The 17,144-nt window shown below is 34.0% G+C and overlaps 1 long non-coding RNA gene across 1 annotated transcript; it reads left to right on the top strand.

Moving 5' to 3' along the window:
* Nucleotides 1-518: 518 nt before the first annotated feature.
* On the top strand, nucleotides 519-3,781 carry LOC132753160 (uncharacterized). Its single transcript, XR_009628913.1, has 3 exons — nucleotides 519-1,067; nucleotides 2,053-2,239; nucleotides 2,959-3,781. It is a non-coding gene; the product is annotated as an uncharacterized LOC132753160 (long non-coding RNA).
* Nucleotides 3,782-17,144: the final 13,363 nt, after the last annotated feature.

Raw genomic sequence — 17,144 nt, 5'->3', positions numbered from 1 at the left:
ACAATTATATATTAGTGTCTATTTGGAAAGGGTTGTTGATTGGTGATCTGTTATTATTCCATGAATATGCACCAGTCAATCCCACATCCTGAGAATAGATGGGGGGGGGTGGGCATTGACTTTTAACCAAGCCGACCTCTGGTACAATATTCGCCCTGCGGGGATACTCCGATAATAACATTCCTGCCTTATGCCCCGGAACAGCGCAAACGTCAAAACTTTAACCCGCACTCCCAAAGGGCGAGGGAGGTGGTTAAAAATGACTGGTGTATTACAATAATGCACAATAAAATATCTAAATAGGTCCTTATAATCGGGGTCACACATACAGGTAAAAGAATTGTGAATTTGCAGTTGGTATAGTAATTTTTAGTGTTTGATGATCAGAAGATTTTTTCCTTCTGAAAATCATGGACTTGAATAATTCAAATCTGTGTGAAAGCGCAAAGAGAAAGAGACTGAAAATTAATTTATTATTTCTTTGGACAATATAGAGGTTATAAATTTGTAATCAAACATGTGGGTCAATTTTCAGCAGTAGTTGAATCATGACAAAGTATTTTTAATAATTTTATTTAACTTCTGGCTACTTGAAAATTTCATGCTGGATGTTTGCTTACCATTACTTTTTGCATAAGAGCTCTATGATTGACATTAAAGTCCACGGGCCAATTCATTTCTGATATATCTATAATCTTTCCGATATCTTGTTATAATATAAATGACTGAACATCATTTTAGAATTATTTAAGGAAGAAATACATATGTTCATTCTTTGTAAAAATGTTAGAAGACTTGCAAGTTACCGACTTAATCATTGCATTTATTTATTATTGAAAAAATGCTGAACAGCTAGTCTCAACAGTGTTATAGGCTAGAATTTTCAGTTTGCATTAGGGCCAAAATATATTGTTAGTCATGACGGCTTTCCTATTGCTGTCAAAAAACTTTAACCTTGTTCATAACTTTTTCAGATCTTGGTGTATTGTCTTCATACATGGCCACAACAACCCTTCAAATAGACCAGACTAAACTTAATTAACTTGACCACCATATTAACATTCAAGGTAAATGTCTAAATTTTCTTGATTTTTGCTATTAGTAGCCTTAACTTTGTTATTTTTGAATGCTTGAACAACAATATTTCAGGATAGGACCTGACTCACACTTAAATGTCCTTGAAGCTTTTGTGATCAGAAGTTGTACAGAATAATACAAACCCAGAACAATTTCATTTACTTGGTTTTGCAACTTCTGAGACAATGGATTTTAAAGATTATAGTTGTTTTCTTGAAATTTCAGGACAGTATAGTAGATAGTAAAGACATTTAATACATACTGTATATACACTATAATTACTTTAGTGTCCAACTTTATTTGTCATCCAATGAAAACGCTGTATCTCTTAAAAATTGTGTGCGTTAATTTTCATAGAAGTACAAAAGTCAATACTATATCGAATTACCTCCATAGTCGACTTCTATTTTTCGTGGTACTTCATAAAACTGCATAGTGACGTAATAAAGTGAATGATAATGAGGCCAAATAAAGTTTGACGCTAACTATGGTAGTATTCATCCGTGCTGTTCTACAGAAATTAGAAACACTCTCCTGTCGCTATCCCTCCCGTCGAAGTTTCTTATTTCTGTAGAACAGCACGGATGAACACTAACATATACATAGTATACTATAAAAATCTTTATGCTTGGTCAATTTTGAACAAATTGTCTCTTAAACAGTGTAAGAAATTAGGATTTGAATCGACTTGGCTGGTCGGACTATTAGATTGAAATATTTACTTGCCCAAAAGACATTTCACTAGCACGATTCCTTTGTTCAAAACAGTTGTTTATATTGCCTCTGAAAATACAGTAGCCTGGTCAGGCTTGTTACTGTAAAAAGTTGGTAGCCCGAGGAGAAATTTAGTAGTCGGGCTCTGAGACTACTGCTAATTTCGAACATTAGCTGCTTAAAATATTGATTTGATATCAACTAACATAATAATTGGGATACTATATGTATATCTAATAATAATTATATTTTATTTTTCAGAAGTTCGGCCTACATGTCAGATTTATGAATGTGAACAGCAGGATATCGATTTTAAGGATACTTTAGGGTCAATGACAATGAAATCATGAGAGATAAAGGCTAAAATGTGAGACTGTCAATCTGACTAACCTTGAAGTGAATAAATGGAAAAATGTTTCTTTCAATAGCATGGGCATTTAAGGAAGAGGTACATGATTATTTAGAAGTATTTGTATATGATATTTCTTAATTATTATTTTCTAATAGCTTTTTTTTCTTGACTTGTTTTAAAAGGCTGACACAGGACAGTTTATTTTAAGTCAGTGAGCTTCTGTCACTGGATAGACTATTGTCACAAAAAGCCAAATTTATAAAAAAAGAATTAGTGTATTTAAATATCTTATACAAGAAATTAGGAACAAAATTAATAGCAAGAACAATTGTGACATGTAACATGTATTAAGGAATTCAGCTTTCCTTTCCTTTTCACCTCAGGACAATTCACATTAAAATATTGAATATTCACAGTAAGCAGTGTTAGCACTCCAACATATCTGACATATATGATCATCTTATCATCACTTAGCCAGAATCACTCACATTTATGAATTTGAATAATTTTGAAAAATTGCTGCTAAGCAAATAGATAAAATACCCGGGGTGTCTGTGACTGATTGTTTTAGTTTCTTGACTCCTTTCACTGCTGTAAGTTCAAGCTCAGCATTTTTTCATGTGAGAAAGCTCATTTATGGAACATTGATGGTATCCATGTGTCTGAAATTATACACATAGGTGCACCAAGGTCTTCCTCAACCAGTAAAGCTGGAAGGAAATTGTGCTGAAAATCCCCCCCCAAAAAAAAAATTACAAAAAAAGTGGAATTTTAATTTAATTTTGCAATTAACTTTTTCTAAACAAATATTTCAGGAAACAGAGGCGCTTATATGATAGAACAGATAAAGCAGGAGCGATAAGGAAAGATACATGTAGATGTGTCTTCATGTCGGAAACACTTAAGAAATAGAAAAATTGTGGTTTTATAAAACTTAAAAGAAATTGGAATACCAGGAGACTGCATGTCCTTTGCAATGTTGGATAATGAGTTCTTAGATGTGATGTCGAAAGCCTCATGAATATAGTACCATGACTTAATCAAATTAGAAAAAGAAATGACATTGAGGAGAAAACTAGTCACCAGTCTTTCACCAATAACTAGTGATAACTTTCCAATATTTGAAATATCATAATATGTATAGAACTTTAATGAGCCACCAGTTTTTCACCAGGAAAATAAGATCACTTAACTATTTTTAGCTCACCTGTCACAAAGTTATAGGGTGAGCTTTTTTGATCACTTTTCGTCCGGCGTCCGTCCGTAAACTTTTACTTTAAAGGAAATCTCCTCATAAACCACTAAGTTAATTTCATCCAAACTTTACAGGAATGTTCCTTTGGTGGTCACCTTTAAATATTGTTCATAGACTTTAATTTCATGCAGAAAGCTGGTTGCCATGACAACCAAAAGAAAATGGCTTAAAGTATCTTCTTTTAAAGAACTCAAAGAGCTAGAGCTTAGACAAAGTATCTTCTTTTAAAGAACCCAAAGAGCTAGAGCTTAGACATTTGGCATGAAACATCTTCTAGTGAGTGTCTACCAAGTTTGTTCAAATAAAAGCCCTGGGGTCAAAATTGGCCCGGCCCCAAGGGGTCATTGATTTTCCCTATATGCATATAGTAAAAACTTAAAACCTTCTTTGAAAAAACCCAAATAGCTAGAGTTTAGATATTAAGCATGAAACATATTCTGGTAAGTGTGTACAAAGTTTGTTCAAATAAAAGCCCTGGGGTCAAAACTGGCCCCGCCCCAGGGGTTTCATTGTTTTTAACTATATGTGTATGGTAAAAACTTAAAAAATCTTCTTTTAAAAAACCCAATGAGCTAGATCCTAGATGTTTAGCATGAAACATCTTCTTATTGTGTCTACCAAGTTTGGTCAAATTTAAGCCCTTGGATAAAAATTGGCCAAGCCGGGGATGGGTGGTGGTGCAGAGGTCTTTGTTTTACATTATATGTGTGTAGTAAAAACTTAACATCATGAAACATCTTCTAATGGGTGTCATACAAGTTTGTTCAAATAAAAGCCCTGGGGTTTAAACTGGTCCCGCTCCAGGGGCCTATATACACATGGCCCTCTTGTTGAAATATGTATGAACAAATCTTTATCAACTTCAAGGTTTTATTGAAGGAATTTGAATTACTTGGCACAAATGATTGTTATTATAAGACGATGAGTCATGTGCAACAACCAGACCCCTACCTCCAGGGTCAAGGTCGCACTTGCTCATTCAAGGTCAACATTGTCTATTTGAGAGTATATCTCGTGTCTGGTCTATAACTTTCTTATCTTGAAGGGATTTTGTAAATACTTGCCATAATTGCTCAAAATAATGAGAAGATGTGTCATGCGCAACAACAGGTCACCTGCCTCCAAGGTCAAGGTCACACTTGGAGGCCAAATATTAACATAGCTTGTTACAGGGTATATTTTGTGTTTGGTCCATAACTTTGTCATTTATTGAAGGAATTTGAAATAACTTGGCACACTTACCTCCAGGGTCAAGGTCACACTTGCTCATTCAAGGTCAACATTGTCTATTTGAGGGTATATCTCGTGTCCAGTCTATACCTTTCTTATCTTGAAGGGATTTTGTAAATACTTGCCACAGTTGTTCACAACAATGAGATGATGTGTCATGCGCAACAATCGGTCACCAACCTACAAGGTCAAGGTCACACTTGGAGGTCTAGAATAACATAGCCTGTTATAGGGTATTTTTTTGTTCGGTCCATAACTTTTTCCTATATCAAAGGATTTTGAAAACACTTGGCACAAATATTCACTATAATAAGACAATGTGTCATGCGCAACACCTGCATCCCTACCTCCAAGGTCAGGGTCACATTTCGAGGTAAAAAATTAACATAGTCTTTTAAAGGGTATATATTGTGTCCAATGTAGAACTTCTTCATAGTTCAAGGAATTTTGAAATAACATGGCACAAATAGTCACAATAATAAGACTATATGTCAAGTACAACACCTGCACCCCTGCCTCCAAGGTCAAGGTCACACTTAGAGTATAAAGGTAACAAAGTCTGTTATATGGTATATTTTATGCACCGTCCATAACTTCTTCATAGATGAAGGGATTTTGAAAATACTTGGCACAAATAGTTACAATGATAAGATGATATGTCATGCACAACACCTGCACCCCTACCTCCAAGATCAAGGTCACACTTAGAGGTCAAAGCAGGGATTTTTTCCAGGATTTTGGGAACATAACCCATACCCTTCGAACTGGGAATTTCAGCAATATTTTGTTAAAAATTGGGAAAAAATACATGACTGAAATTTTGCAGTGATTAAATGTATGCAAGCAATCACTGCCTAGGATGGCTTCTTCAAACATTTAAACACTATAACAGTGAAGAAGCCCTTATTTGCAAAGATTTTAGAATTCTTTATTCAATATCTATCTTTTGTAACTTTCAATTGGGAATATTTTCCTGTGGATTGGGAAAATAATATACTATTTTCAATTGGGAATATGTCCCAATAACGGCTATAAAATAAGCCAAAAAATCCCTGCAAAGCTTAACATGATAGATTTTGAAATTCAGTATTTCATTTTATTTCTTTAATAAATTTATTGTTGCATTTGCAGATCTAGCATTTATCATAATTTTGGACTGAAAATCCTTAGATCCCTGGCTCAATCTTTTGAAATAGCACAATTTTGTGTTTCATATAAAACATCCCTGAGGCAGGGGACGTTAGTAACTCTGTGGATCAAAAGTCAAATAATAAATTAAAACATGAGAGTATATTTCTATATACATGGCTGGATTTTCATAACATTTATCACAAATCATGAAATGTTCACTTATGTATACATCTTTTTCCCCAATCTGAAGCTTTAAGGTTCAGTTCTGAATAAAGGCAACAGGCTCGATATGCTGCCAGTGGGCTTGTCTAATTATGTACATATTTTGATTACCCACTCAATATAAGCATTGTTCTTAACGCAGGCATTCAAGTCCTGTGGGCACATTTCTACTTTTGACTATATTTTGTTGTATAATATCAGTCTTGTATGTAAAAAATCCTTAAAACAGCACCTCCTATGCCACTGGCCGTTTGCATTAAAGCTTCTTTCATTCAGATTGTTATAACTTGTGTCACCTCAATATGTACCAATAATTTAAAAGGACTCACTCCATTGAGGTTTAAAAAGCCTAAAACATAACATTTGAATTTCTACAGAAATGAGCCGGGGCACTTGATACAGAAATATATGCACAGATAGTGAAGAAATATACTTTGAAATAAATTGAAAATCGATTTTTTATGCTTTTCTCAGCCTGATCTGCGTGAAATGTGTTTAAACGCTTTTATTTTGGGTCATTTTTTTACAATTTGAATAATTATTTTTGAAAAACGAAGTGCGCAAATGATCTGAAATTTTTCTCAAAGATAAGTGGTCAAAATGTACATCAAGTGGTACATTAATCTAGAAAATAAATTTCAGTCTCATCATGTCAAAAAACCTCAGTGGAGTTCCTTTTACACAGTTTATCTGACAAACTAATTTCATTATCTCCATATATTTAAGCATTTATTTTTTATATCACATATATTTTTACTTTTATGCAAGTTTTGACAATAAAAGTTTACTTTAAATCATTGTTCTTTGTTTTGCTATGACTTTAACAGCATGTACATCAATTTCATACTAAAAACAATTAGTCATGTTTGAACTTACACATGTAAGCACATGATGAGCTTTTCTTGTCCTTGAGTTTAAAATAAAAAGTCTCTTCATTAACTATGATTAAATAATGCTTTTGGCATGGTCTTGAATTCCTATGAAGTAGTTATATAAGTCATGGCCGATTTAGGTCAAACTGGGTGGTTCTTTGTGTTCATAATGCAGTAGTATTATCTATTAATTCACTTATTAGAAACAGAATTGCCTATGATTTCAACTGATTATCTGAGTGTCACAACTTATGGGTTTAAGGGCCCTGGGCCAAGAACTAGTTATCAGCCCACTGAACATGAGTAGTGCAAAAACAGAAACAATGACGTCACATTTTGTGTCATCAAATCAGCAAGCTGTAGATTGAAGCTTGCACATATTCCTTTGTTTTTAATTCACACACAGACGCGGCATAATTTTTAAAAGTAAACTCGCACCAGTCACGTATATTGTTTTTATATAAACAGTTATAGAATATGACCCTTTCCGTCTGTAAACTTGAAAAAAAAAAAAGAAAAGAAAATAAAGTACAAAAGTTCTTACATCATATTAATTTTAATAGAGTTATTTATTCGGGTCACAGACACTTGGGGTTTGGAGCTCAAAACGCCTTTAAAATCCAAATAAAATGCATATTTGTCAATCCCAGGACATGTTCTGATCATATATATCAAAAAATCTTAATATATGCCGTTTTGAAAAAAAATCATATTTCAACAACTATAATAATACACAAGATAAAAATGTTCGCCGGAAAAAATCCGCACCCCTACCGTCATAATCACCATGTATTTTATTCCATTTCCTATATTTTCACATAATGCTTTGGTCCATCGACACAGAAGATATAATTCTTCACGATGATGGTCAATTTTAAACTTCAACGGTAATATAAACAACGCAACAGCCGAAATAAACATCAATATTATCGCCGTTTTTTTCCAACGACAAAATCTTTCGATAAATTCAATGGACCAGACGGCTATGAACGAAGCTATCCGATTATGTGGTTCCCAAACTTAAAAGCGCTGCGCATTTTGCACACGGCAAAGCTGGGGCCACATAATCGGATAGCTTCGTTCATAGCCGTCTGGTCCATTGAATTTATCGAAACATTTTGTCGTTGAAAAAAAACGGCGATAATATTGATGTTTATTTCCGCTGTTGCGTTGTTTATATTACCGTTGAAGTTTAAAATTGACCATCATCGTGAAGAATTATATCTTCTGTGTCGATGGACCAAAGGATTATGTGAAAATATTGGAAATGGATGAAAATACATGGTGATTATGACGGTAGGGGTGCGGATTTTTTCCGGCGAACATTTTTATCTTGTGTATTATTATAGATGTTGAAATATGAAATTTTTTCAAAACGGCTTATATTAAGTTTTTTTGATATATATGATCAGTACATGTGCTGGGATTGACAAATATGCATTTTATTTGGATTTTAAAGGCGTTTTGAGCTCCAAACCCCAAATGTCTGTGATTCGGGTAGGTAGGTGATCATAATACAATAAATCTGTCAATCTCTTTCAAAAGACCCTTGAACCCAGTGATTTTACTGTTTTGTCAAAGTTTGGGCAAAGAAAGTTTACGTCTGTCAAAAACTGCAATTGCATTTTACGACACGTTTATTATTTTTCTTTTAGTGGATAATCGGTTTGGTTTTTGTACCGCATGCAAACGGATAAATCTGCACAACAAAAAAAACCCCACCTAAATCGCTTGAACTGATTCAGCCAATTGAAAATTTAAATACTTAAACTTTTATTGCACTAGATGCCCCCAATGAATGATGCAATCAATGTAACGTAAGAAGAAGTTAAACATGAAAAAGTGAATATAGATGCAGTTCAATTGAAATACGTTACATGAGCCGTGACATGACATTTCCAACAACGTGGACGTACTCGTACAAACGTTACGCCAATATTTCTAATTATATGATGTGCACTCTTCCAATAAGAGATGTGCAGTTTTTAATAAGTGGGCGCATCCGTTACACGTATACAAAAACAATTCGTTACTGCACTAAAATAATATAAAAATCACTGCAATGATGACGGTATTTCTCAGTTAAAATATATGGATAGAAAGGAGTCATTTTTAAGAGGGTACAAATTAAGTAAAACTGCGCTGATAAATCTGTTTAAGTAACCAAAAACTCGTATTTAAAGTACCTTTAGAAAGAAAAAGAAAGATTTCAAGGAACATATGAGTTGACAAATATGATTTTTTTATCTTTTCAAACGACACTTGACATATTGTACTTACATCAGCAACTTTCAGGGTTTACATACTAAAGTACTTATAATAATTAACCAATAATCACATTCATTCTTTTGTTTATTATTTTATTTCAAGATGTTTTCCAAGTATTTCTCTTTATCGTAGAATGTCGCGGCTGATTGGAATAAACGCTTTATTATAATTAAAATAAGGAAGATGTCACTTCACGTGGATCTCATTGTTTTTAAAATAACGGACACGAAATAATAAGAATATAACAATTAAGAGACCCTTTTCTGTGTAGTAGATTTGTGCATAAGGCGCTTAAAGTTGTTGTAATCACGTCCTGATTCATGCAAAATTAAGGGAAAAACATAATTTCCTTGAAATTACACAATTAAACATAATGTAGTGATTTCGTTAAAGTAGCATGCATCTAGCTATTTTCATAACAATTTGGAAAATGTATTTTAAAGCCGCCTCTAGATGGTAAAATGAAAAAAATGAAATAAAAGTGTAAATTGATTATAACTGACATCTAAATTCAAGAAAGAATGATCATAAGTTATCAATGTTTTGTGTTTCTTCTTTGCATAAAATACTCCGTTACTAAAGCAGTACGTCAATGAGTAGGTCCTAATCATGTTTTAATCGATATATTGGCCAGCATAATTATACATGATATAAAATAATCAATTGCAATTTGTAGTGCCACAAATTACTACAAATATCAAAACCAAAGTAGTCTTTGTTTGATACGATATCGGATTCGTTGTCAACAAGAACGTTCACTACCCTGTACCGTATGTCTTTTTTATTCCGCAGATTTGCATTTTTACAGTTTCCGGGTCATCACAAACAGTCCGACCACAAGGGGGCGCTTCAAGACGAATCGTATGATACGGTAGAACGACATCAGACGTAACAAGCTCTGGATTTTCATCCGACAGTATTTCCCAATTGTCCAAGCTCTCAAATGCATCTACTACAACAGAGTTGTCTAAACGAGAAAAATCATTGGAATGTCTGTTAATGTTTTCAACAATCTCGGCATGACTTAAAGCACGGTTCCACAATCCAAACTCATCAATTTTCCCGCGGTAATAAATATCCTCGTCTGGCCGTCCACCCATTATTAAACTAATGCAGCTTTTGACATGTTGCCTGAATATGGCGCCATTTTGTTCTCCATTGAGCGAAACTTCTGCTCCGTTCATAAAAAGTTTCATCGAAGATCCATCGTATGTAGCGGCTTTATTTGTCCATTGTGTTTGGCTCGAAAGGTTTGTGCGACAGAAGATCAGAAGATGAGTCGGCGTCATTGGAATGTAAGGAGAAGACAACTCTAGCATTATGTCTGGAGTATGACGGAAGCTTGAGACCGATAGTCCAGCCGACACTTTTGTCGCTACTACATGCGTCGTGGACGTCTGACAATATAAAGGAAAAGTCTTCATGAGATATTTAATAGAACGGCTTCGTGCTTTCATGGGTAATGTTAATGAGCGATACCGTATTCCGGTACACACCGGACTAGGCGCTTGAATGATTAAATGCTAAAATATCGCTTTTTCACCCCGTGAAATTCTCTTTAAGACGCCTAATTTATCTGTTCACACCGAGTTATATATAATAATGAATGAAACATGGAAGAATCGACGAATATAGCGATATTTTTGTATTTTATGATCATTACTTTTGCCAGCGTCTAGTGGTACTGCTACAACATTGAAGTGAGTTAAAACCAATGTTAATAAAACTTTTATCTAATGGGTATAAACATGCATGTTAACGTACTAGTGTTTCTGGAAAGACGTTAAATGTTTATGCTTGTTTTATTTACCCCTATATTAGTCACACAGAGTTACAAAAGTCACTCTGCTTCGCGGTGGTTTATGTAATAGAAAGAGCACCGAAACACGAGGCTATCTGATTTGTACGAGGGGGCGTAGCCCCCGAGTATTAATCAGATTGCCGAGTGTTTTGGTGTTCTTTCTCTTTTGTATCATAGTCAAACATAAAAGCACGTTCCCTGTTGACACAATATGAAACCCCGGCAAAAATGAACCAATGAACGAACATCTGAATATGACATTTCTGTCGCTTTCCCTTTCTCTGCCGTCACAATATGTAAACCCCAGCAAAAATGAGCCAATCAATGGGCATGCTCTGGAGTGCGGGTAACTAATACCCGCACTCCAGTTAACGCACTGTGCATGTATATGTATACGATTTAAACCTGACACATTTTCAACAGAAAGGTCTCCAAACTATGATACAAAAAATAAAAAGAGCACCGAAACACGAGGCTATCTGATTTGTACGAGTGGGCGTAGCCCCCGAGTATAAATCAGATTGCCGAGTGTTTTGGTGTTCTTTCTCTTATGTATCATAGTCAAACATAAAAACACGTTCCCTGCTGTCACAATATGAAACCCCGGGAAAAAGTAACCAATGAACGACCATCTGATTATGATATTTCTGTCGCTTTCCCTTTCTCTTCCGTCACAATATGTAAACCTCAGCAAAAATGAACCAATCAATGGGCACGCTCTGGAGTGCGGGTAACTAATACCTGCACTCCAGTTAACGCACTGTACATGTATATGTGTACGATTTAACTCTGGCACATTTTCAACAGAAAAGTCCCCAAACTATGATACAAATTAAAAAACATATTCGATGCGTTTAGGATAAAAATTAAAAATGTATTTTTTAATCTGATAAATATTCAGATATCATTATCTTTTATAACGTAACGTTATTCAGTACAATGTAGTTGATTTTAAAAAGGATATGTGATATATTTGTAGGATCGATGTTTTTTCTTTCGGTTTATTAACTGTGCAGTGCAGTTGCCCCATATTTCATTGCCTTGTTATTTTCCGAGGTAGTGAATGGTAGCAGTTGCCCCGTGAAACAACAAGATACAAAACAAGAAACTTTATTTTAAGTCGGTTTACATATTACAAGAAACATTAGCTAATAAGCTATTTACCGACAATAACAAAGGCATAAAACATATTTACTAACATATAACAGTTCTGAAAATAAAAACATATAAAACTATTAGCAGCTTTAAGCATGAAATAAGAGTACCAAGGTTAAGAAGAACTTTACAATAAGATGGTAAATTAAGGCATAGATTGATGACTTGCACAGTACATATTGTATTAAAGGTAATAACAGTTTCTAAAAGTAATAAATGACTGTAGTCTAGAAATTTAAGTATGATAAATATAGCAATGTGAAAAAAATAAAAATAATAAATAAAATATAAAAAATTAATAAAATAGTAATAGTTATAAGTTAACATCTACAATTTATAAATACGTAATTGAAGGTTTCCTAAAAAATATATAAATAAATAAATAGATAAATAAAACTTACTTATAAAAGTGCATAAAAATTTATGATAGAACTAATTCAGCATAAAAAGAAACAAGATAAAGCACATACAGGGTAACAAACAAAGTTAACTAAAATTAAGTTGCATGCACAGCCTAATGGAATGGGGAATAAGGAGTTTTAATATGAACAAAGCATACAAATCATACAACAAAGATTCAACTAGCATAAAATATAGGGTTTAAGAAAAATTAACATACAACATATAATCAAAGCATCATAGCAAACTAAAAAGGGATGCACAAAAGCAAAGCAAACAAACAAAACATGTAGTCTAAGCATTTTACATAAATTAAAACTAAGCAAAATAATAAACACATAGCAAATTTACATGCACATAGCACATTTACAACTTGGGCCACTCCAGACCTGGATCAGTCTCCCAATCTCTTTGTAGTTTTCAACCTTGCGGATGTCATTAGGGAGACTGTTCCATATCTGGGCACCTTCAAACCGAAAAGAATTCTTACCGTATGTTACTGTTTTGACCCTTGGGACATTTACACTTTTTTGATACCTAAAAGAATAATTGGAATTTTTAAATTGAATTAAATCATTTATATATGGTGGTGATTTTCCGTACAGGCATTTAAACACTTCTTTGGCTATTATTTTAATTCTTGACAAATGTAAAGTAGGCATATTTACTTTTTTTAATAATGTGTCATATGAAGAATTAAAATCATTAAATACTATTTTTAGAGCTCTATGCTGGAGTTTTTCAAGTTTTTCTGTGTTTGTTTTAGAGCAAAAATGCCAGACAAAGGGGACAGTAGATAAAATTTGATCTGATAAAAGATTTGTAAATAAGAAGAAGACATTCTGAATTTAAAAATTTCCTAATTCTTAAGAGCGCATTTAATTGATTGGCAGCTTTTTTACACATTCTGGTGACCTGTATATCAAAGTTAAGTAAAAAGTCTATGTCTACCCCTAGCAGTTTAACACAATCTTCACATTTTATTGTAACATTATCAATTTGAAATTCTTTTAAGTGTTCATTTGTAATTTTCCCAACAGCTATGGCTTGAAACTTGTCAGGGTTAGCTTGCATTTTATTAATGTTAAACCAGTTAATAAGTATTTTACTTTCATTTTCTAATGTGTTTTTCAATATGTCTATTTTAGAGTTGGAGAAGGCTAGAGTATTGTCATCTGCATAATTGTAGAGGATGGAAAGTAAAAAAATATCATTCATGAAGATGTTGAAGATTAAAGGTCCAAGAATAGAGCCTTGAGGTACCCCCTTAATTGTTTCAAGCCAAGTGCTATGATACTCTCCTATTTTAACTGTTTGTTTCCTGTTTGAAAGATAGTTTGAAACTAGAGAACATGCATTTTCAGACAACCCATATGCCTCTAGCTTTTGGACTGTAAGATCATGCGGTAGACAGTCAAAAGCCTTGAACAGGTCCATTAGGATTGCTGCCACATGCTCATTTCTGTCTAACTCCATCTTCCAGTCCTCAACTAGACACAAAAGAGTTGTCTGACATCCGTAGCCTGGTCTGAAAGCGGCTAGATAATTATGAAATATATTTTCAAAATGGTTGCTTAATTGTTCATTTATAATTTTCTCAAATATTTTTGACATTGATGGTAATATACTAACAGGCCTATAATTTTTCATAATAAAAGGATCATCTTTTTTAAAAACTGGAGTGACTTGAGCCATTTTTAAACTATTTGGAAATAAATTTGTGTTGATCATATTATTAACTATCTTGGATATAGGTTTACAAATTATATTTGCTGAGCATTTCAGTATTTTGGGTGGTATATTGTCATATCCTGTTGCTTTCTTTGGGTTTACTGATTTTAGATGTTTTTCAATTGACTCTGATGTTACAGTAGAAAAATTGAAAGTTTGTACATTGTTATTGTTTTGTTTAATTAATTTAATACTAGGATGTTCATTTTGAGTAATAGTCTGATTATTTATCCCAATATTTTTGGCTATATTTACATAAAAGTCATTTAACATATCACACACTTTAGTTTGATCGGCTATCAGTGACTCATTTTCCTTAAGAATAATGTTACTTGAATTTTTCAAAATGGATTTTTGACTTAAAAAAGGTTTGATTGTTGGCCAGAAATCTTTAGACTTTGGGCCCCCGCTACATCTTTCCATGAAGTAGGTGGTAATAGATTCACGTTTTATTTTTGTTTTGAAGTTCCTGAGTTTTCTATACTTTTCCCAATTATTTTTTGTTTTATATTTCAGATATGTGTTATGTGCCTGTCTTGTTTGGTAGATTATTTTTCTGTATTTAGAGTTCATATAAGGTGGTGAAGACTTTTTAGGATATTTTTGTTTTATAGGTGCATGTTCGTCTAAAATTTCATTAAAAAGTTTATTATATGCCCAGTAGGTGTCATCAACATCATCAAAAGTAAATGCTACTTGGAACGGTACTTTGTCTAGTTCAGTGTTAAAAACATTTTCATCAAAATTTTTGTAACTCCTAAAAGGTATTCTCTTTTTAGATACGGTATTAACCTGTTCTTTAAGAGTTGTAAATATCATACTATGGCAGTCACTTATGCTGCTACTGATAACTGATGAATTACATAGCAAAGAGGATATAACAACTATGGTTTTTATACATTCCCGGGTTGGGGGTCAGATCGGTACATGGGTCTCATTAATTAGAAATATTGTCAGACTAATTGAAGGAAGACCATCAGTATAAATGTCGAAACAGCTACCCTGGATTACTACTCCAGAGTACAATCACATATAACTTGGGCATAATCAAATCAATAAAACAATGTTTTATAATAGGTTGTCGCCCTTGTCAAATCTGATTACTTGCTGCAGTTTAACAACTGTGTTATATGCATCATGATTTGTATTATAATTATGTATTATGATTTGTGTTGTATGCATTATGATTTGTGTTGTATGCATTATGATTTGTGTTGTGTGCATTATGATTTGTGTTATATGCATTATGACTTGTGTTATATGTATTAGGATTTGTGTTATATGCATTATGATTTGTGTCGTATGCATTATGATTTGTGTTGTATGTATTATGATTTGTGTTATATGCATTATGATTTGTGTTGTATGCATTATGATTTGTGTTGTGTGCATTATGATTTGTGTTATATGCATTATGACTTGTGTTATATGTATTAGGATTTGTGTTATATGCATTATGATTTGTGTTGTATGCATTATGATTTGTGTTCTATGTATTATGATTTGTGTTATATGTATTAGGATTTGTGTTTTACGCATTATGACTTGTGTTATATGCATTGTGATTTGTGTTATATGCATTATGATTTGTGTTGTATGCATTATGACTTGTGTTATATGTATTATGATTTGCGTTGTGTGCATTATGATTTGTGTAAAATGTATTATGATTTGTGTTATATGCATTATGATTTGTGTTATATGCATTATGATTTGTGTTGTATGTATTATGATTTACGTTGTTTGCATTATTTTTTTATATACATTATGATTTGTGTTATATGCATTATGACTTGTGTTATATGTACTGTGATTTGTGTTAAAAGCATTATTATTTGTGTTATATGCAGTAAGCATGCAATATGAATTCTGTTATATGCATTATGATTTGTGTAGTATGCATTGTGGTAGGTGTTATATACATGATGATTTGTGATATAGCATTATGGTTTGTGTTATATGTACTATGATTTGTGTTATATGCATTATGATTTGTGTTATATGCATTATGATTTGTGTAGTATGCATTGTGATTTGTGTTATATGCATTATGATTTGTGTAGCCACAGCAACCACAGTCTCGCATAGCAAGCAGTGACTTCCCATGGCCACCGTAGACTTCTTAAGCACCCAGTGACTGTCCATGACTATCAGTGACTGCCCACAGCAACCACTGACTTTGCCTAGCGACCGCTGATTTCCCACAACAGCCATAACCTCTCCATAGCGACCGCTGGCTTTCCATAGCAACCAGTTAACCACCTTACCAACCAATGACTTCCATAGCGACCACTGACTTTCCCTAGTAGCCAATGACTTCCATAGCAACCAGTGACTTTCCATAGCGACCACGGACTACCGTTGCAATCACCGACTCGCCACAGACCACAGTCTCGCATAGCAAGCAGTGACTTCCCATGGCCACCGTAGACTTCTTAAGCATCCAGTGACTGTCCGTGACTATCAGTGACTTCCCACAGCATCACTGACTTTGCCTAGCGACCGCTGACTTCCCACAACAGCCATAACCTCTTTATAGCGACCGCTGGCTTTCCATAGCAACCAGTCAACCACCTTACCAATTAATGACTTCCATAGCGACCACTGACTTTCCCTAGCAGCCAATGACTTCCATAGCAACCAGTGACTCCTCATAGCGACCACGGACTACCGTTGCAACCACCGACTCGCCACAGCAACCACAGTCTCGCATAGCAAGCAGTGACTTCCCATGGCCACCGTTGACTTCTAAAGCACCTAGTGACTGTCCGTGACTATCAGTGACATCCCACATCAACTACTGACTTTGCCTAGCGACCGCTGACTTCTCATAACAGCCATAACCTCTCCATAGCGACCGCTGACTTTCCATAGCAACCAGTTAACCAACTTAGCAACCGATAACTTCAATAGCGACTAATGACTTTCCCTAGCAGC

This window comes from Ruditapes philippinarum, unplaced genomic scaffold (genome assembly GCF_026571515.1).
Source record: "Ruditapes philippinarum isolate M1 unplaced genomic scaffold, ASM2657151v2 ctg2822_1_1_1_1, whole genome shotgun sequence".
Taxonomy (NCBI): Eukaryota; Metazoa; Mollusca; class Bivalvia; order Venerida; family Veneridae; genus Ruditapes; species Ruditapes philippinarum.
Note: the sequence above shows the minus strand (reverse complement) of the source record. Positions and strands in the feature narration are given on the sequence as shown.